The sequence below is a fragment of the Pipistrellus hanaki genome (assembly GCF_964339955.1).
Source record: "Pipistrellus hanaki genome assembly, chromosome: 15".
NCBI classification, from domain to species: domain Eukaryota; kingdom Metazoa; phylum Chordata; class Mammalia; order Chiroptera; family Vespertilionidae; genus Pipistrellus; species Pipistrellus hanaki.
The window spans coordinates 40,984,262-41,005,133 of NC_140517.1; the positions used below are offsets into that span (position 1 = coordinate 40,984,262).

The 20,872-nt window shown below is 43.6% G+C and overlaps 1 protein-coding gene and 1 pseudogene across 2 annotated transcripts in view; both read right to left on the reverse strand.

Moving 5' to 3' along the window:
- LOC311633877 (ly6/PLAUR domain-containing protein 3-like) overlaps positions 1-20,872 on the reverse strand; it is a 238,827-nt pseudogene that overhangs the window by 136,820 nt on the left and 81,135 nt on the right. The gene's annotated exons all lie outside the window — the stretch shown is intronic.
- Positions 1-20,872, reverse strand: part of LOC311609975 (ly6/PLAUR domain-containing protein 3-like) — a 187,928-nt gene that overhangs the window by 126,914 nt on the left and 40,142 nt on the right. The gene's annotated exons all lie outside the window — the stretch shown is intronic.

Sequence of the window (20,872 nt, forward strand, 5' to 3'; positions counted from 1 at the left end):
CCTGTTTCCTACACTGACCTCAGTCCCCAGCTTCCGCTGCGCTGGTCTGAGGCTTCGGGAAATAAAGGGAAACCCTTGTACATACATACCCTCCATGGGCATGCTAGCTTTTTGAGGCTGCAGATAGGCCCCCCCACCCCCCCTCCTCCTCCTCCTTCACCTTGTCCCCTTGTCCTCATGGGGACGGAAGTGGTTAGAAGTGCCACAGGGACTGTGGGAGAGACAGCCAGGAGCTCTCCCATAGGCGCCCTGGAAGATGGGGGGCAGAGTTGGGGGGATAACGGGGTCCCTTCACTGCTGGCTGCAGGCCCCGCCCCGCATCTCCGTGGGAATGGTCTCAGCCTCTGTCTTCCTTCCTGGACTGTGAGCTCCTCAAGGGCCAGGGGCCACGCTTTTTGCCTCTGTGCGGTCCTTCTGCCTCTGTGCAGTCTGTTTCTGGAACATAAAGCCTCAATAAACGGATTTCTTTGTACAGTGTTCCCAACGAGTCCTCTCTACCTCCTTTCTGACAGGAATGCCTAGAAGCTGAGCTAGTGAGAAAAGGCCAAGACCTTTCACTGAGGAGCTGAGATAGCCCTGGAGGAGTCTGGTTTGAACTCCTCTCTTTTTCATTGTTTTTATTTATTTTTTTAAATTAAATTATTATCTGTTTACATATTTTAACATTGCCCCCCCCATACCCTCCCTCCCCAGAGTTTTGTGTCCATTGGTTGTACTTATATGCATGTATACAAGTCCTTCCTTTGATCTTCTATCTTCCCCAGTTCTCCCTACCATCCCGGCTGTAATTTAACAGTCTGCTTGTTGCTTTACTGTCTTTATATCTGTCTTTTGATTCATCAATTTATAATGTTCTTTAATATCCATAAATGAGTGAGGTCAAGTAGTATTTCTCTTTCATTGACTGGATTATTTCACTTAGCATGATGTTCTCTAATTCTATCCAGGTTGTTGCAAATGATGAGAATTCCTTCTTTTTTATGGCAGCATAGTGTTCCATTGTGTAGATGTACCATGGTTTTTGGATCCAATCATCTGCTGACGGGCACCTAGGCTGTTTCCAGATTCTGGCTATTGTAGATTGTGCTGGTATAAACATAGGGGTGCATATATCCTTTCTGATTGGTGTTTCTAGTTTCTTTGGATATATTCCTAGGAGTGGGATTACTGGGTCAAATGGCAGTTCCATTTTCAGTGTTTTGAGGAAACTCCATACTGTTCTTCACAGTGGTTGCACCAGTCTGCATTCCCACCAGCAGTGCACAAGTGTTCCTTTTTCTCTGCAACCTCGCCAACACTTGTCGATTGTTGATTTGTTGATGTTGGCTATTCTAACAGGTGTGAGATGGTACCACATTGTTTTGATTTGCATCTCTCAGATAATTAGTGACTTTGAGCATGTTTTCATGTGCCTCTTGGCCTTCCGTCTTCTTTTGAAAATATTCTATTTAGGTCCATTGCCCATTTTTTAAATTGGATCGTTCATCTTCCTTTTATTTAGTTGTATTAGCTGTTTGTAGAAATTCGAGATTAAACCTTTATCAGTGATAACATTTGCAAATATGTTCTTCTATACAATTTGCTTTCTTGTTATTTTGTTAATGGTTCTTCTGCTGTAAAAAAGCTTTTTTATTTTGATATAGTCCCATTTGTTTATTTTCTCTTTAGCTTCCATTGCCCTAGGGGCAGTATCAGTGAAGAAGTTCTTTTGGCATATGTCTGAGATTTTGCTGCCTGTGGATGCCTTTAGCATTTTTATGGTTTCCTGATTATGTTTAAGTCCTGTATCCATTTTTAGTTTATTTTTGTGTATGGTGTAAGTTGGTGATCTAGTTTCATTCTTTTGCATGTATCTGTCCAATTTTCCCAACACCATTTATTGAAGAGACTTTCTTGACTCCATTGTATATTTGTGCCTCCTTTGTCAAATATTAACTGTGAATAGTGATTTGGGTTGATATCTGGTTCTTGATTCTATTTCATTGATCTATATGTCTGTTATTGTGCCAGTACCAGGCTGTTTTGAGAACAGTGGCTTTGTAATACAGCTTGAAGTCTGGTATTGAGATCCCTCCTACTTTACTCTTCTTTCTCAAGATTGCTGTGGCTATTTGGGGTCTTTTATTGTTCCAAATTAACTTTTGGAGAGTTCTTTCTAGTTCAGTGAAATATGCCGTTGGAATTTTAATGGGGAGTGCACTGAATGTATAGATTGCTTTAGGAAGTATGGACATGTTGATGATGTTGATTCTACCAATCCATGAACATGGTACATTTTTACATCTGTTTACATCTTCCTCTACCTCTTTTTTCAGTGTCGTGTAGTTTTCCGCATATAGGCCCTTTACTTCCTTAGTTAAGTTTATTCCTAGGTATCTTAATGTTTTTGGTGCGATGGTTAATGGAATTGCTCTTTTAGTCTCTGTTTCTATAAGTTCACTGTTGCTTTATAGAAATGCCATAGATTTCCTGGTGTTAATTTTGTATCCTGCTACAGTGCCAAATTCATTTATTAAGTCAATTGGTTTTTTAATGGAGTCTTTTTTTTTTATGTACAATATTATGTCATCTGCAAATAAGGATAACTTAACTTTTTCTTTTCCAATTTGGATGCCTTTTATTTCCTCTTTCATAGAGTTGTCTTTATCTGGTTTTGGTATTAGGGTGATGCTGGCTTCATAGAAGGAGTTAGGAAGTGTTCCTTCCTCTTGAATTTTTTGGAATAGTCTGAGGAGGATAGATTTTAGTTCTTCCTCGAATGTTTGGTAAACTCTCCTGTGAAGCCATCTGGCCCTGGGCTTTTGTTTGCTGGAAGCTTTTTGATGACTGTTTCAATTTCTTCCCAAGTTACTCTTCTATTGAGGTGTTTAGATTCTTCCTGATAGAGTTTTGGAAGGTTGTATTTCTCTAGGAATATGTCCATTTCCTCCAGGTTGTTCAGTTTGTTGGAATAGAGTTGTTCATAGTATTTTGTAACAATCCTTTGTATTTCGGCGGGGTCTGTTGTTATTTCACCTCTTTCATTTCTGATTTTGTTTATTTGGGTCCTCTCTCTTTGTTTCTTGGTTAGCCTGGCTAGAGGTTCATCTATCTTGTTTATCCTTTCAAAGAACCAGCTCTTGGCTTTGTTGAACTTACGTATTGTTTCTTTGGTCTCTATGTCGTTTATCTCTGCTCTAATTTTTGTTATTTCCTTCCTTCTGCTTACACTGGGCTATTCTTGTTGCTCTTTTTCTAACGCTTTGAGTTGTAGAGTTAGATCATTTGTTACCATTTTTTCTTGTTTTTTGTAATAGGCTTGTAGGGATATGAACTTCCCTCTCAAAACTGCTTTTGCAGTGTCCCATAGATTTTGGATTGTTGTGCTTTCATTGTCATTTGTTTCCAGGATGTTTTTAATTTCTTCCTTGATTTTCCTGGTAACCCAGTCCTTGTTTAATAGCATGCTGTTTAGACTCCATGTGTTTGATTTATTTGGATTATTTTTATTGTAGTTAATTTCCAGTTTTATGACACTATGATCTGAGAAGATGCTTGATATGATTTCTATCTTCTTGAATTTGAAGAGACTTTGCCTATGTCCCAAAATGTGGTCTATCTTTGAGAATGTCCCATATGTGCTTGTGAAGAACGTATATTCTGTGGCTTTGGGATGGAATGTTCTGAAGATGTGGATTAAGTCCATCTGGTCTAGTGAGTCATTTAGGATTGATATTTCTTTGCTGATTTTTTGTTTAGAAGATTTGTCCAAGGGTGACAGTGGGGTATTAAAATCTCCTGCTATGATTGTATTGCTATTAATCTCTCTCTTAATGTCCTCCAGAAGTTTTTTTAATGTATTTGGGTGCTCCTGTACTGGGTGCATATATATATTTACCAGGGTTATTTCTTCTTGTTGGATTGCTCCCCTTAGTATTATGAAGTGGCCTTCATTATCTCTTGTTATGTCCTTCACTCTGAGATATAATTTCTCAGATATAGTTATTGCTACCCCAGCTTTTTTTTTTCATTTCCATTTGCCCGGAAAACCTTTTTCCATCCCTTCACCCTCATGCTGGGTGCATCTTTTTTTCTGAGGTGGATTTCTTGTAGACAACAGATGTATGGGTCTTGTTTTCTTATCCAATCTGTTACCCTATGTCTTTTGATTGGAGCATTTAAACCATATTCATTTAAAGTTATTAATGATACTACTCATTTGATGCCATTTTTATTATATACCCCTGTGTTCCTTCTTTACTTACTATTTCTTTATTTTTACAATAGACCCTTTAGCATTTCCTGCATTATGGTTTGGTGAAGATAAATTACTTTAGTCTTTTTTTGTCTGTGAAGCTCCTGATTTGCCCTTCAATTTTGATTGATAGCCTTGTTGGATACAGTATTCTTGGATTCAGACCCTTCCTTTGCATGATTTTGTATATTTCATTCCATTCCCTTCTGGCCTGATGAGTTTCTATTGAGATATCAGTTGTTAGTCTGATGGGGGTTCCTTTATATGTAACTTTCTGTCTCTCTCTGGCTGCTTTTAAGATTCTTACTTTGTCGTTGGTGTTTGCCAATTTAATTAAAATGTGCCTTGTTGTCAGTCTTCTGGGATTCATTTTGCTTGGAACTCTGTGAGTTTCTTGGATTTGTGTGGGTTTTTTCTTCTCCATCTCGGGAAAGTTTTCAGTCATTATTTCTTGAAATACGTGTTCCATGTCTACCTCAGTTTCCTTTCCTTCTGGAACCCCTATTATTCGAATATTGTTTTGTTTTGTATTGTCCCAAAGGTCCCATAGGCTCTCCTCCTGCTTTTTAATTTTTTTTTTTCCTGGAAGCTGCTCTAATTGGGTATTTTTTTCCATCTTGTCTTCTAGCTCACTGATGCGGTCCTATGCTTCTTCTAGTCTACTCTTGATGCTTTCTATTGAGTTCTTCATGGTAGCGATTTCATTTTTCATTTCTTCTGGGTTCACCTTCATTTCCTCTTGGTTCTTCTTCAATTCCTCATGTTTCTTCTTCATTTCTTCTTGGTTATTGTCAAATTTCTCTTCCATCCTTTTTAGCCATCTTATGATCATTACTCTGAATTCCTGCTCTGGTAGGTTGCTTGCCTCTAACTCGTTTACTTCCTTTTCTGGTGATGCCTGCTTTTCTTTCATTTGTGGGCTATTTTTTTTCTGCCCATGGTCTCTCTTTTCAGGATGTCTGGTTATGTGGTTTTCTTTCTCCTGGGTTGATTTAAAGGCACAAAATACAACACTACCAGGTACAACACTAAAAGCACTGAACAGGAATGTATTTATGATATTAATAACCTCTAATGAAGGTGATCACTAGAGGGAGGCAAATTAGGGTGTAGGGGAGAAAGAAGAAAGGTAAAGAGAGAGAGAGAAAGAAAGAGAGAGAGAGAGAGAGAGAGAGAGAGAGAGAGAGAGAGAAAAGAAGAAGAAGAAGAAGAAGAAGAAGAAGAAGAAGAAGACGACGACTAAGGGAGAAAGGGGAAGCAAACTATATATGTATACATGTGGATAAAATTCCCATAGAACAACCACTAATCCCCGCAAATGCCCACAACAATACTTGGAAATTAATACAAACTACAATATCCATTATTATTAAGCAAGGCTACAATAAACAGAAGTAAAAAATAAACAAAAACAAACCAATTAAAAAATACTAAGAAACAATAACAAAAGAATAAGCATATCTATTTCACTAAAAAGCATAAAAATTCTATATAATTAACATTCACACAAACAATAGCAAAAGGAATAGAGCGGACAACAGTTTTTGTTTTGTTTTTTATCTCTCTTTTTTAATTAATTAATAAAGCGAAAAGCATCGTACTTATGCACTTGGAGCAGGGGGTTGAAAATTAGGTCTATAAGTATGGTGAGAATTTTAGCAGGGGGTATACAGAAAGAATTGGGAAAAACTAAATCCAGAAAGGGATAAGATAAACATGAGATGAAAAGGGTAAAGGTTAGTAAGAGAATGATGGCATAAAGGTCAAGTTGAGGTAGGGTTGAATGATGCTATAGTAGAGAATAAAATAGATTGAAGACTAATCCAAATGTAAAATAAAAATAAATTAAAATGGTAAGAAATAACACACACAAAAAAACAAACAAAAAAACGGAAACAAAAAATGCAAAATAGCAGTAGTAATAATGTTGATTGAAATTGAAAAATGTAATAATTGCAAAGGTAAAATCAAGTGAGGAAAAAAGAAAAATAAATCATTTCTTAAATAAAAGATGTAAAAAATGAAAATAAACTAAAAGACGTAAAAGATGAAAATAAAATACAAAATAGAAAAATTATTATAAAAATTTGGCACGCTTATTTCTCAGTCCAGACAGTATTGCAGATCTCTGCGTTCCACTGCACCTCAGTTTTGTAAGCTATTCCTTAATTTTAAGTAAGCTATTTCTGAGTTCTTTGTGTCCATTTACTTTTGATTAATTAAAAGTAATAAAAAAAATAAAATAATATAAAAAAGAAAGAAAGAAAGGTAAAAAAAAAAAAGGGGGGGGGGGACAGTTTGTATTTCAGCCCCTAGGTGGCAGTGTTTCTGGTTTGATTTCCCAGTCTTTTTGGCTGCTCTAGCCTTCTTTCTCTATGGCTCTATGTTTTGTCTAGGAAAGCTGCCTGGGTGAAGGCTCACAGATTGACTCATTTCCCAGATTGTTTCTTCTCGTTCTGATCCCCTGTTTCCAGGAAGGCAATTCCCCCTGCAGTCTCCCAGGATATGCCATACTGGGCAGTCCTTCCCTAGTACTCAGAAGCAAGGGGGTGAGGGAGATCAGGCGCAGGCTGGGACTGCCCCAAGGTGTCCAGATGTTCTTTTGGCGGGATGGTCCCAATTCCTAACAATTTGTCCCCAGTCCCTTGGTATTTTTTTTTGTTTTGTTTTCTTTTTTCTTCCTCTTTTTTTTTTTTTTTTTTTTTTTTTTAAAGACCCGATTTTAAGAAAGATCACGCCAAACCCATCACTGGGTCTTGCAGTGCGCGATTCTCTCTACAGCCCCTGTCTCTTTTGGTGCAGCTCTGAGCGCTGGGCCACTGGTGGCGGCGCTGGGCTGGGGCCGATGGGAAGCGTGGCCATGTGAGGCCTCTGGGGGCTCTGGGCTGCTGGGGCGTGCCATGAGTACAGGCTCTGCCTGCGCTGCCGTGACCCAGAACCCTCATGTTTTCCCCGCAAACTCTGACCTTTCAGTAGGTGATTGAAGAACTGCCTTGAATCCACGTGTTTGCGCCAATTGGGGTGTCACAGGTGCTTGATGGTCTCCTCTGCTGTGGGTTTTCCAGGCCTCAGAGAAGGTCCTCCTTTCTTGGTAAGATGGCGCAGCCTTCCCTCTGAGCCCATAGCTCTGGGAGAGGTCTCCACCTCTGCAGCGCTGGCTGCTTGGTCAGGAAATCCTATCCAAAGGACCCTTACCTTCTTTTAGAGTTTTGCTACCCCTTAGCTTGCTAATCTGTGCTCCCTGTGCAACTCTTAGAAGCTGATCTGCTGTTTGAAATTTTAACCCTGCTATTGGGCTTCTGTAAATTCTTGCTTGTTAAGACTACTTCCACTTCAGAGAGGTCATTAAACCTTCCCCAGACAAGGTTATCAGTGCTGGCACCAGGCTAGGCCTCTGATTGAGGTCTCAAGGCCCAGCACATATGGGCTCTTTAAGAACTTGCAAAAGGGGCCAGAAACACTCCATATTTGGGAGACAAAGAAGGTAAAGACATATAAATAGGAAAAATACCTGCAAGTTGGGGCCCAGAATTTGAGAGACATTTTCCTCTGGACCCACGTGTAATAAATGTAACTCCATCTCTCTGGTATTGCTTTGTTCTTCTGTTTTCTGTAATATGATAGTCAATGCTGACGAAGCCCTTGGGAACATAGAGGCGGGCATGGGGGAGCCATGAGTAACTCTGATATTGTAAAAGCCCAACACTTGATGCAGGTTCTTTGATCTGGGCCAGAATAGTATCTCTGAGTGGAGAGAACATACTAGTGTTTCTCAGTGCTCAGAGACCAAGGACCAGAAAAATTGAGTTCTGATCAGTAAAACCCACAGAAATTAACTCTCCAAATGCACCAGGAGGACAGTAAATCTTCCAAATGTGGGAGACTGGGCTTGGTTCCAGATGAGCTATAAAAGCATCACTGTTGTTATGAATCATAGTAGTCCCTCCTTTGGAAAAACTGCTGTTTGAACTATTCTTTTATTCTTAGTCTCTTATCCTGTATGTCAACTCTGTTATTTTTAGACTGTAAAATAACTTTGTTTTTAGCTTGAATAATAGAAAAGATAAACTAAACTGACTGATCTTCATGCTAGCTACCTAAAGCGGCTGATACACTGATACGGGCAATAATTCCCATATTCTCATGCCAAGTGTTTGTTCATCCAAGGTTACAGGTGTCTATATAAATATGTATTCAAGGTTCACAAGCTGTCTGTATAGATATCACAGATATTTGCTAGATATGACATGTACTCAAGGTTACAAGCTGTCTGCAAAAAATAACTTCCATAAAGAACTAGAAGGACAGGCCGAAACCGGTTTGGCTCAGTAGATAGAGCGTCGGCATGTGGACTGAAGGGTCCCAGGTTCAATTCCTGTCAAGGGCATGTACGTTGGTTGCAGGCACATCCCCGGTAGGGGGTGGGCAGGAGGCAGCTGGTTGATGTTTCTCTCTCATAGACATTTCTAGCTTTCTATCAATTAAAATTTTTAATTAAAAAAAAAAAAAGAACTAGAAGGACCTAAAAAGGAAATACTCCTTCCTGTGTTTGCTCATAATTTGACAGAGGTAATCTGCTCTGAGCCTGTGTGCAATAAAGATGACTCCTAACTAATTGGTTCATTAAGGCGTCTTGTTCAGCTTGCAGATTTGAGATTCATCAGTTATAGATGTGAGCCTCTGGAAGCCTGTGAGCCCTGAGAATGGGGAGGCCGCTCCAGGAGATCAGAACCAGGAAAACAGACGCCCATGGTTACTATAAGAATGACAGCCTCTCCTACATCTGTGACGGGGAGACAGGAGAGTGTCCTGCTTCTACCGTGTGCCCCGAGCCAGGACAGCTGTTTCTGCCCTGCTGGAGACAGCCCGCCAGCCTCACTTCACCAGGGAAGCCATAGAGTCATCTGGGCCTGGTTCTTTTCACAAAGCAGCAAAAGTCCTGGGAAGCTGGCTTGTGCAAACCAGGAACTTCCCTTCTTTAGTGAAGCAGAGGCTCCTGTCCTCTGTCCTTATGTGCTGTTGTGACAACTAAGTGGCTTCTGAATGGGACCAGGATGCAAGGCGGGTTTGCGAGGCCTGAAGCTTACCCAAGAACCGGGAGAAAATACTTCGAAGTGAACTCAAGATCTTCTGGGGGTTTCATGAAGCCCTCATCCTCACTTTCACTTAGGAGCTGATGTTTAACTGAGCTAAAGGTAAAAACTAAGAAAAAGTATAAATCAATGTATAATAGATATGTAGATGCAGCGCTAAATTAATTAACCCTAAAACCGGTAATTCGGCAAGTATGAGTGCTGCTGAAGCTTCCTGCTCCTTCCTACAGACATTCACAACCAAGCAAGAAATGCCTATGCCACAGCTTCTTCCCACTGTGTTCCCTCTGTACACACAAACCCAGGCCTGGGAGTTTACATTCAAGCTCCCTGGGCTCCTTCCCAAATGGCCTCTGACCTCTCGGCCAGGCCCTGGAGCAGGGCCCTGGAGCTTGGAGCTGGTGGCAACTCTGGGAGGTTGTTTCTGTTGGCCACCACTCTTCACCCCTGCCTGTCGCCAGGCTCTGCACCATATGGCTTGGTTATGCGATGCTGGCCTGGCCGTGGGACTTACTTTCGCCAACATGAGGAGATGAAAGGGACTGATGCTCGTTTCAAGCCTCAGTCTCCATTGAGCGCCTTGCACACTTCCACATGCACCTTTGCACCTTGGTAATGAAATGGACTTTTAGGGGTGAAATAGGCAGGTTTGGGAAATTTTAAGAGTTAAGGGGTCCATGGAAAAAGCACAGGTCTACATAGTGGCAGAGGATACATTTCCATAAGACAAAGGAGCTGGGAGCAGCTAAAGGTACACATTTACAGAATAAAGAAAAGGAAGCCCCTCATTCAAAGCCAGAGGAAGGAAGCACACAGGGAATAAAAGAACAATAAGGGAGAAGGAGGGAACTTCCTGTACTTCACATGAGGCTAGAGCTCAGGAATTGCTGTAGTGACCAAATCAAAGGGGAATAGTGACCAATCACAGGGGCTATCAAGGCACAAAAGTCTACACCCTTTATAAACTGTGGGAAAAGGGACTTGGTGAGACTGTTTCCCACTCCCCACATGGGAGTCTGCGCTTGTTTCCCAATAAATTTCCACCTTTGCTATACCATCCTCCATCCGTGGTTTCATTCTTCAACTCCACTAGACAAAGAGCCAGGGAGCCATCCTGCCCAGGGGAACACCACAGGTCCCAGCCACTTTTCCACCATCAGTAAGAACTAGCCTGGGCTAGCCTCCCAGATGGTGACAGACACCAAGTGTCCCGCCATCCCAGCCTCTACCATGCTAGACCTGCTAGCAGCTGATCCCAGGATCCATGCCAGCACAGCTGAACTGGAAGAGCCACCCACCCAAGCCAAGCATAACCCACCCACAAACTTCCCAGCTGAGTAGATGCTGGGGTGGGGGAGGGAGGGAGAGATGGAATAGCAAAAGCTAAATTATTGTAGCAGATGCTGAATGGTTCTGAAGCCTGCAGGCCAGTGGACAGGCCTTTAAGCTGGGCTGCGTGACTATTCGTCATCGGGTGACTTTGTTACAGAAAACCGCAGAAGAACAAAGCAATACTTAGAGAGATGGAGTTACATTTATTACGCATGGTTCCAGAGGAAAACGTTTCTCACTTTCTGGGCCCCAACGTGTAGGAATTCTCCCTATTTATATGATCCTACCTTCTTTGTCTCCCAAATATGGAGTATTTCCGGCCCCCTCTTGCAAGTTCTTAAAGAGCCAGTGTGTACTGGGACCCTGAGACCTCAATCAGAGGCCTGGCCCGGTGCCAGTACTGACAACCTTGTCTCAGGAAGGTTAAATTTACAGAAGCCAAATATCAGGGTTAAAAATTTTAAACAGCAGTTTTCATACAAGATGGATGCTTCAACTTCACCTCTCTGTACCTTAGACTCCTCATCTGTCAAATGGGATGAGAGCCGTACTAACTAAACCGGAACTCCGACTGACTGCTCCTTGTGAGACCAAGTTCCTGGCCTAGTGGGGCTGCTGTCCCAGGGAGCAGGTGCCCAACAAACAGATGGATCGGCCACATCCGTCAGTGGAGGGAAATGCTGGGAAGACGGGTAAAGCAGAATAATGGAAGGGGGACTTGGGTGGGGGGGCCAGGTGGACAGGGGACAATCCAGGCGAGGGCAAGGAAGCCACACGGAGGGAGAGGGGAGCTTCCCGGCAGAGGGGACAGCCAGTGCAAAGGCCCCAAGGCAGGCACAAGGTCTGTGTGTGAGGAATGGAGGGAGGGCATGTGGAGCAGGCAGGGAGGAGAGAGATGGGAGATGCTGTCTGGAGGCGGGCAGAGGCAGGATCATGAATGAGTAAGGGGTCTGCATTTCATTATTGTGATAATGAATGAGATGATGTGTGGAAAGAGCTCCAACAGGGCCTCGTGTGTGGTGAGTGTTCAGTGTTAGCTTTCACTCTCCTATTGCCATTTTTACCCACAAAATCCAGAGTCTCTGTGTCCCAGGGTCCTAGGAAGAAAATCCCCCTGGATGTTACCTGTTCCTGGAACTAAGGAGAAAGAAGGTTACTGGGGAGATTTCACAAAAGAAAATTCAATTTTCCCCCTGGCCGGTTTGGCTCAGTGGCTTGAGCGTCGGCCTGCAGACTGAAGGGTCCCAGGTTCGATTCCAGTCAAGAGCATGTATCTTGGTTGTGGGCACATCCCCAGTAAAGTGTGCAGGAGGCAGCTGATGGGTGTTTCTCTCTCAACTATGTTCTCTATCCTTCTACCTCTCCCTTACTTTCTGTGAAAAAATCAATAAAATATATATTTTTTAAAGTTCACTATTGATGCCACCTGATTCAGTCTGGTTTAAATTTCTATGCAAGGTTGAATCCATGTATTAGTTATGTGATTTTTAAAAATAACACAAAACAACTGTAGCCAGTTTGACTCAATGGATTGTGTTTCAACCTGGTGACTGAAGGGTCCCAGGTTTGATTCCAGTCAAGGGCACATGCCGGGTTGTGGGCTCCATCCCCAGTATGGAGTGTGCAGGAGGCAGGCGATCAATGATTCTCTCTCATCATTCATGTTTCTATCATCTATCTATCTATCTATCTATCTCTCACTTCCTCTCTGAAACCAATAAAAATATATATTTTTAAATTAAACATTAAGTAACACAAAACAACCCAATGTCCATTACTGGGTACATAGATTAACAAAATGTGGTATATCTATACAGTGGAATATTATTCAGTCATAAAAAGGAATGCTGTACTTGTTACAGAAGATGGGAGAAAAACCAAGCAACACTTAGAGAAATGGAGTTACACGGCTTTATTACACCGGCGGGTTCAGAGGAATATGTCTCAAATTCTGAGCAAAAGACAAGGAGGAAGCTTTTGCTTTTTGTATTTTTCTAATGTTTTTGTCTAGGGCTTCCTCCCTTTTTCAAGTTTTCAAAACAGCCCTAGCTATGCTTAGCAGATATCTTGCAGGAAGCCTGTAACCTTGAATACAGATAACTAAGAGACACCTGGCATGGGGTAGGGTAGCTAGGGACAGCAGCAGAGCAGCTTGCAAGGTCAGTTGATACAGAAGCCACTAATAGCAGAATTAATTCATAGAACAAAAGACTGTTTATGTCTAGTGGAAACTTCAAACAGCAGTTTTTACAAAATAGAGGTTACTATGTTACACGGGGAACTAAGCAACAGACAGATGTTTTCATTAAATTGGGTAACAAGTACCAGCCCATAGATCCCACAACTGTAGCACAATACAGATAGCGTTCAGTTTTCATGGAAGAAAGATTGACAAAAATACAAAATTCATAGAAAGTAGTTGCATGACACTGACATGACTGAGCAGCTTAAATTCATTAAAAGGTGGCAGAGTATTACGATTTCATGCTTCTGGATTTCTATCTCTGCCATCGTCTCTGTGTCTGCAGTGTTAAGTGACCTCAGAGGAGCTAATTGATTTTTCCTCTCTGCCTTAACCCTTTCATCCATTAAATGCCTACGGAAAGATTTGGCTGCTAGCACAGATTGGAGTTCCATCAAAGCATCACATTTCAGACTAGAAGATTACAAGATAACAGTGTTGCCCTGTTATAGAAAGAACTAGAGGCCTGGTGCACGAAATTCATGCACGGAGGGAAGGGGTAATGGTGTCCCTCAGCGCAGCCTGCACCCTCTCCAATCTGGGACCCTTCAAGGGATATCTGACTGCCTGTTTAGGATGTCCCACTGGGATTGGGCCTAAACAGGCAGTCAGACATCCCTCTCACAATCCAAGACTGCTGGCTCCCAACTACTCACCTGCCTGCCTTCTTGATTGCCCTAACTGCTTCTGCCTGCCAACCTAATCACCCCTATCCACTTCCATGCCAGCCTGATTGATGTCTAACTGCTCCTCTGACAGCCTGTTTGCCCCCAACTGCCCTCCCTTGCTTGCCTGATCACCCCCAACTGCCCTCCCCTCTGGCCATCTTGTGGTGACCATCTTGTTTCCACATGGGGATAGGATCTTTGACCATATGGGGGCAGCCATCTTGTGTGTTGGAGTGATGGTCAATCTGCATATTACTCTTTTATTAGATAGGATTAGCCTCTAGCCTCCTCATTCTGATCCATGCTCCAACATAGGTGAACCCTGAAATTATGCTGAGTGAAAGAATCCAAACATATTGTATGATTCCACTGACATGAAACGTCCAGCATAGATAAACCCACAGAGACAGGAAGCAGATTGGCAGTGACTAGAGGCTGAGGGAGTAGGAATGGAGAATGACTGCTTAATGGATATGGACTTCCCTTTCGTAGTGATGATGTTTTATAACCAGACTAGAGGCCCAGTGCATGAATTCATGCACCGGTGGGGTCCCTCTGCCTGGCTGGTGATCAGGGCTGATCGGGGCCATCTTGCCTAGTTCCCATGGGGGCCGATGGGGGCCGGCCAGCTGGGGAGGGATGGGAGGTTGGCCAACTGGGGCTGGACAGTGGGAGGGCTCCAGGGCATGTTCGGCCAGTCTCACCCAGTCTCTGTCAGCTGGACCCCAGCAGCAAGCAAGTCAGAGCGTCTGCCCACTGGTGGAATGAATGGTGAGACACTTAGCATATTAGGCTTTTATTATATAGGGTAGAAGTGGAGGTTGCAAAACATGGTGAATGCGCTAAATGTTGCCGAATTTTTCACTTTAAAATGACTAATTCTATGTTATGTGAATTTTATTTTAATCTTTTTAAAAATATATTTTTATTGATTTTTTACAGCAAGGAAGAGAGAGCGATAGAGGGATAGAGAGTCAGAAATATTGATGAGAGAGAATCATCGATCAGCTGCCTCTTGCACACTCCCCACTGGGGATGTGCCTGCAACCAAGGTACATGCCCTTGACCAGAATCAATCCTGGGACGTTTCAGTCTGCAGGCCAATGCTCTATCCATTGAGCCAAACCGGTTTTGGCTTATTTTAATATTTTAAGAAACAAAAATAATTGGAAATAAAATTTTCTGGAGAAAATTACTACTGTCCCTTATAAATTAGCATACATCTAAAACCCATCTTGGGCCCTAGCCACTTTTGCTCAGCGGACTGAAGGGTGCTGGGTTTGATTCCAGTCCAGGGTACATGCCCGGGGTGCAGGCTTGGTCCCCAGTAGGGGGCATGCAGGAGGCAGTCTCTCATCATTGATGTTTCTCCCTTTCCCTTCCTCTCTGAATTCAATAAAAACATTTTTTTAAAAATAAAACCCAACTTGGTCCTTAAAACACTCACTCTGAGAAGTACATGAACTCCTCCCAGAGACCATTTACAGAGAAAGACAGGCAGCTCTCAACCTGTCCCAAGGCTGGTCCTCCGGGACCCCCCAGTGGCTGCCCCACCCCAGCGTTTGCAGGTGCCGCTCCGTGGCTGAGCCGCCCTCCCTGCTCCATTGCCCCTTCAGAAAGGGCAGCGGCCTCTGGCTGGTTTGCGTTGGAGCCTGGAGGCCCAGGCAAGCAGAGAAACTCTGCTGCAAGCTGTGTGTCCCAGGGACAGTGGCTGAACCCTCAGAGCCTCCGTTTTCCTTCGGTGGAATGGGCCCATAGACCCTCCACTTCACAGAATGGATGAGAGGGTTGAATGGGATGGTTCACAGAAGGCACTCAGAACTGAAGGACTCCATGAGTGTGTTCCACAAACACTCAGAGAGCGCCTACTGTGTGCCTGCCCCTGCTATGAGCACTGGGGATACCACAGCGACCAAGGCCCATGTTCTAGTCCATGGTGGGGAGTACAGATAAAAAGACAAGGTAGGGCTAAGTACACTGAGTGGCCAGATGGTTGTGATCTCTGAACACATAATAATCTGGCCACTCAGTGTATATATCCTATATAATAAAAGGCTAATATGCAAATTGCCCCCTCAACTAGGAGTTTGACCAGCAGGCAGGCAGGAGAACCGCCCATGTCCCCTCCCCCTGGCCAGGCTGGCCGGACCCCACCCATGCAAAATTCATGCACTGGGCCTAAATATATATACTGAGTGGCCAGATTATTATGCGTTCAGATTATTATAATAATCTGGCCACTCAGTGTATATAATGGGTTAGTTACAGATTAGTGTTACCAAAAGTCACGTAGGGCAGTATAGCAGTGTTCACGGGGTATCTCCTGCAGGGTATGAGGCGTGTTTACACCAAAGGCCTGGGACGATCTCACCAGAGAGTAACACGTGAGCCCTAAGCTGCGGGACGTGAGGAGGCCATGACCGGAGCCAATGCCTCTCCATGGCTTAAAGCTGCCCTCGCACACGGTGGGCATTGCACCAGCGGGGTGACTGGGTTCTGGGCACTCCAGGCAGAGGGAGCAGCGGGGCAGAGGCTCTGAGGAAAGAGTGAACTCTGTGGCTAAGACCACAGGAGGCCAGCGCTGCTGGGGTGGATAGGCAAAGGGCGGTGTGCCAGGGGGAGGGCCAGACAGGCAGCCTGGCTGGACACACAGGGACGTGTGGGCCACGATAAGGTGTGGGCCTCCCCTCAGTGAGAAGTGGAGCCCCCAGAGTGTTTCGGGGTTCACTGTAAAAACCATAGGCCAGTCCAGCAAGCAAAAGAAAGGAATGGTACTCTGTAGAGAAAAAGGAGGAAGTTGGGAAGGGTATCTTTGAAAGAAAGTCCATTGGAGGAAAGCGAGAGTTCAGGGGATGATGGTTTCCCATCAGCTGAGTTGCTGGGCAAGGGAGGAAATCTTCCTTTCTCTTGCTGGAGCAGTAAAGCAGTATATACTTACATTTCTGAACCCTGGCAACCCATAGGTCTGGGCTGCTGGTCACTACTTGAGCCAATGAAGTACACAGGGTTGAATCATATTTGAGCATTTATTCCAATAATACTGGCAGTGTAGGTAGAAGAACAGGTCATTCATGAAAATCTGCTTTGTAAATCCGCAACCCCCCCCCGCCCCCCCCAATACCAGCTGCTTATATGGCTGCTCCGAGCCTGGCTTCTACTGCTCTGGGCCTGGCTGCTCCGGACCTGGCTGCTCTGGGTCCAGCTGATGTGGCTCCAGGCCTGGCTGCTGCTGCTCCGGGCCTGGCCGCTCCCGGCATGGCTGCTCCAGGCCTGGAAGCTGCTGCTCCAGGCTTGGCTGCTTCAGGCCTGGCTGCTCTGGGCCTGGCTGCTGCTGCTCCGGGGCCTGGCTGCTGCTGCTCCAGGCCTGACTCGTGCTGCTCCGGTTCTGTCTGCTTTGGCCCAGCTGCCACTGCCCTGGGCCTGGGCGCTCTGGGCCTGGCCGCCACTACTCCATCATTCTGTCTTTTTTTTTTTTTTTTTTTTTTTTTTTTTTTTTTTTTTTTTTAAACTCATTTATGTTGCAATGTTGGCTGATAAGTTGAGTTCTGTCTTAATTTTCTATTTTTCAAGATCTTCTTTGTATTGTTTCTTAAGTAATTTTACTATCTTTTTGCTATAACTTGACTTCTTCACATTGAAAACTTCATCGGTTTCTTCCTCCTCATCCTGGAAACTCAGCAGGCGGGCCCATGGAGCCCCTTTTTTTCTGCGGCCTCCTGTGTGGCTTCAGCCTGTTGTCGGGGTCCTTGCTGCCCAGGAAGCAGCCCCCGGCCTTGGCTCTCTGGCCTGTGGTCCGCGAACACAGGCCTAGTGGCACCTGTAGCCCAGCACCTTGCCGGAGACTGGCGGCAGCAGCCGCGGCCCTTCCTGGACTTTTAAATCTATTTAATTCACCAGGTGGGAAAAGTTTTCTGTTATTATTTCTTCTAATAGGTTTTCAAAATTTTGTTCTCTCTCTTCTGCTGGCACCCCAAAATTTCAGATGTTTGCCATACCCTAGCTTAGTGAAACCCTGAGACTCTGCCCCAAGCAATCTACAAACTCACCCAAGCTCCACGCAGTGGCTTTTGCATATAAACACCTGCCCTATTGCAGCTTAACCCAACAAACTGAAGCTCCGGTCAGACAGCTCCAAAACCTCCAAACACCAAGCAAGAGGAGAAAACTGTAGTTTTTGCTCTAGCTTCTGTTGAGTGGCCTCAGACAGTAGGTGACCTGCACCTCATTGGAGAGCCAGAAACCAGTGTATCTAGTGGTCAGTGTGAGACTACACCAAATTTCAACTCCTCATATCCATAAGAGACACATTCAAGAGGAAGACTCAGTGACCACCAAAGGCGCACTGAAACAAATCCGGCCCCATAAGTGTGTCCCCAGCACAGCAATTCTTCCATTATAGACAGGGCAGGTCCTCACAGCCAATTAGCTCGGAGGTTAATTTTTCCCTGTAATACCAACAACAATCAAGATTTAACTACAACAGGGGTGTACAAACAAACCACAAAGGGGTGCACCAAGAGTGTCCACGTCAGGTAAATTCTAGGCTGACACATTGGACCATAAAGTAGAACACGTACCACAAAGCCACCCTACCAACTCAGGGTAGCCGTGAAAAGGCTGAGACAAGGAAACAGATCACAAATGAAACAATGAAGTAAAGCAAATGACTGGATATAGAGTTCAAAACCACGGTTATAAGGTTTTTCAAGAATTTCCTAGAAAGGGCTGATAAATTTAAAGAGACCCTTGAGGATATGAAAAAGGACCAACTAGAAATTAAACATACACTGACTGAAACAAAAAATATTATCCAGAGACCCAACAGCAGACTAGAGGAATGCAAGAATCAAGTCAAAGATTTGAAATACAAAGAAGGAAAAAACACTCAACTGGAAAAGCAAAAAGAAAAAAGGATCCAAAAATATGAAGACAGTGTAAGGAGCCTCTGGGACAACTTGAAGCATATCAACATCCGGATTTTTGGGGTGCCAGAAGAAGATAGAGAGAGCAAGATACTGAAAACCTATTTGAAGAAATAATGACTGAACGCTTCCTCACCTGGTGAACGAAATAGATTGAAAAGTCCAGGAAGCCCACAGAACACCAACCAAGAGGAATCCAAAGAGGACCCCACCAAAACACATCGTAATTAAAATGCCAAGAGCAAAAGACAAAGAAAGAATATTAAAAGCAGCAAGAGAAAAACATTTCATTACTACCAGGGAGCACTCATATAATTGTCAGCTGATTTCTCAACAGAAACTATGCAGGCCACAAGGGAGTGGCAAGAAATATTCCAAGTGATGAATAGCAAGAACCTACAATCAAGATTGCTCTACTCAGCAAAGCTATCATTCAGAATTGAAGGTCAGATAAAGAGCTTAATAGATAAGAAAAAGCTAAAGGAGTTCATCACCATGAAATCAAAATTATATGAAATGCTGAAAGGTATTCTTTAAGAAGAGGAAGAAGAAGAAAAAAAAGAAGATAAAAATTATGAACAACAAATACATATCTATCAACAAGTGGAGTTAAAAATCAAGTGAATTAAAAAACTGAGGAACAGAATAAATGGTGAATATAATAGAATCAGGCACATAGAATGGAAAGGTATTGATAATTCTCAGGGGGGCATGGAAGAGACTGGACAAAAATTTTACACTTATGAATGAGGACAGTTGGAAAAGGTTATGGCAGAGGGTGGAGTGGGAATGTCATGGAGGGAACCTATTAGGGGAAAAAGAAGAAACAATTGTAATAATCTGGACAATTTATTAAGTTAAAGAAACCAACATTGATAAAAACAATGACTGATAAATTGATTGAACTTATTCTTATATCTCCCTGTATACCACATTAAGAGTAAAACACTTTCAGAATGCCTGACTAATTTCCCTTGGGATGAAGTATTTACAACTTTAATTTTGCCACACGCTCTGAACTTGAGAGAAAGCAATATATAACGGACCATTTCTGATGAATATTCCTACTCTGTATAGAGTTTGTCCTTGTGATTTATTAATAGTCATCGCAAATGCTGGCATCATGGGAAAATATCTTTGAATTAATTTAAATGGGAGGCCAGTGTCAGACAGGGTCAAATCAATTCTTGGAATCAGAACAACCTCTCATTCCAGAGATCCTATTAATACTTCAGCTTTGATTATGTTAGGTTGCAATCTTTTGTGCCAATAGTTGGTCTTCAGATGCATTTTGGTGTCGCATGTGACTGGAGCCAGCGAGAGCTTTGTATGTATCATGCATTTGAGAGTCAATATATATTTTTTAAAATTGCTAGTATGCATCATATGTACCAGCCAGACGGTCAGATGGATGTGTGGTCAGTCATTTACCCTTTTAGATATATAGACTAGAGACCCAGTGCACAAATTTGTGCACAGGCCCCTTTGGGTGGCATGCAGGGATTGGGCCAAAACCTGCAATCCAATGCCACTTGCAGCTCCTACCTGCAGCTCCAGCTCATTCTGGCCCCACTGTGCCTGCAGCAGGTTCGCACCCAATCACTACCAACTGGGAGAGACTCATGCTGTCATAGCAGCACTCACCAGCCATGAGCCCTGCATCTGGCACTCTCCCAAGGAGAGTGGCCTGTGGGATTGGGCTGAAACTGGCTCTCTGACATCCCCCGAGGGGTCCAGATTGGGAGATGGCACAGGCCAGGCAGGCTGGGGAGGGACCGTGGGAGGGCTCCAGGGCATGTCTGGCCCATCTCACTCAGTCCCAATGGATCGGACCCCAGCAGCAAGCTAACCTATCAGTTGGAGCATCTGCCCCCTGTTGGTCAGTGCACATCATAGGCAGTGTATGCATATCATTTGCCTATTATGCTTTGATTGGTTGATGGGATGACTAGATGACTAGACACTTATCATATTAGGCTTTTATTATATAGGATGGTGAACTGTTAGTACTTCCACTAGAACTGTGTGAGATTCTTTGTGGCCAAATTCTTACGAAATGTTGGGCACTGTGTTAATATTACAGCACTTGCCTGGTGGGTGTGGGCTCAGTGGTTGAGGTTGGATCTATGAACAAGGAGGTCAAGTTTGGATTCTGGGTCAGGGTACATGGCCTGGTTTTAGGCTTGACCTCCAGTGGAGGGCAGGCAGGAGACAGCCGGATTGATGATTCTCGATCATCATTGATGTTTCCTTTCTTTTTCTTTTCTTTTTTACTCATCATTGATGTTTCTATCTCTCCCTCTTCCTTCCTCCCTGAAATAAATTTTAAAAAATTAAATATTACATCTCCCTCTCCCCCATTTACTTCCTCTTTTCCCACC